Genomic DNA, 1,568 nt, shown 5'->3' with positions numbered 1-1,568 from the left:
AGGGAGGGACGGAGGGAGGGACGGAGGGAGGGACGGAGGGAGGGAGGGAGGGAGGGAGGGACGGAGGGAGGGAGGGAAGGACGGAGGGACGGAGGGACGGAGGGACGGAGGGACGGAGGGACGGAGGGACGGAGGGACGGAGGGACGGAGGGACGGAGGGACGGAGGGACGGAGGGACGGAGGGACGGAGGGACGGAGGGGGAAGGGGGAGAGGTGGAGAGACAGATGTACACTTACAATACTTATTTTTAAGTCAAGTTGTCAAAACTCCTGACACAATCAATGTTCAGGAAGAGATGTATATGGCAAACATTCACCAGGGACAGACTGACATGATAAAGACAGCATAGGAGGAAACAACAAGTTCATCTGTGGCATTGAGAGCCTGAATGTGCCCATCTCACATTTGTTTGGATTTAGAGTCCAAGATTTAGTTCAGAACCACCCAGCTCCCTCCTTCTTGCCCCACGCAACTACTTCTGCTAGGGCACAGTCACAAAGGTTCCACAACATTTCTAGACAGTTTTCCCAGTTTGATACAACTGAGACTGTGGGAGAAATACCCCCCCCCCCAATCTTAATTAAACTAAGCCACACAACTGCAAAATATTTTTGAAAACAGTTTAATTTCAATTTTGTAAAGAGAACAGAGAGCTCTACTTTGAAATTTACTGAATTAGTCTTTAGGTTCCATTGTGCACCCTAAATGAAAAATATTGTAAAAGATTCCGTTTTCTATGTAGCAAGTGAGGGCTGAAAACAACACACTAATGGAGATAAAATGCAAAAAAAAAAAAACTGGGAAATATAGTAACAATTCAAACTGACTGTGTGAAAAGCAATGTATTTATACATGTTAACTGTCCTATTGACCACAGTGTCATTCATCATTGTGTTAGGGGATACAATCAAGTGACTAATCATCAGGGTTTGACAGTAAAATCCTTAGGCTCAATACACCAGACATTAGCTGAAAAATGATTTACAAGAATGTAATGTCCTTTGGTGTCTTCTCTGTAAATCTGTTGTATGGATGCCCTGTCGTTGGTTGTTTTAGTTGTTGGTGTTGTTTTAAAATAGAAATATTGAATGCAAAAGCAAGTGGCAGGAGCCCAAAAGGTCTTTGCATCCTCTCTTTCTCCTTTACATAACTTTCTAATTTTCCCAATCCCCACATTCATTCAAAAATTCAGAAGTTCAAAGAATACAGAAACTCATTCATCATCTTCACTTTGTGCTTGCATGATGGTTGCAATTATCTTGTAAGCATTAAAAATCAGGCTAACATACTGCCTATGTTCAACAGGGTTTCATTGATGTGAAGAGACATCATGACTCAGGAAACTCTTATAGGGAAAATTTAATTGAGGTTGTCTTACAGATTCAGAGGGTCAGTACATTATTATCTTGGTAGGAAGCATGGCAGCATCCAGGAAGAGGAGGTGCTGGGGAAGGAACTAATTGGTCTATATCTTAGTCTGAAGGCAACAATGATGAAGCTTGTGGCCACAGTTAGCAAGGAAGAGGATCAATTTTTGTCACTGGGCAGAGATTGTGCACTACATAAA

The sequence above is a fragment of the Mus musculus genome, chromosome Y (genome assembly GCF_000001635.26).
Source record: "Mus musculus strain C57BL/6J chromosome Y, GRCm38.p6 C57BL/6J".
Taxonomy (NCBI): Eukaryota; Metazoa; Chordata; class Mammalia; order Rodentia; family Muridae; genus Mus; species Mus musculus.
Note: the sequence above shows the minus strand (reverse complement) of the source record.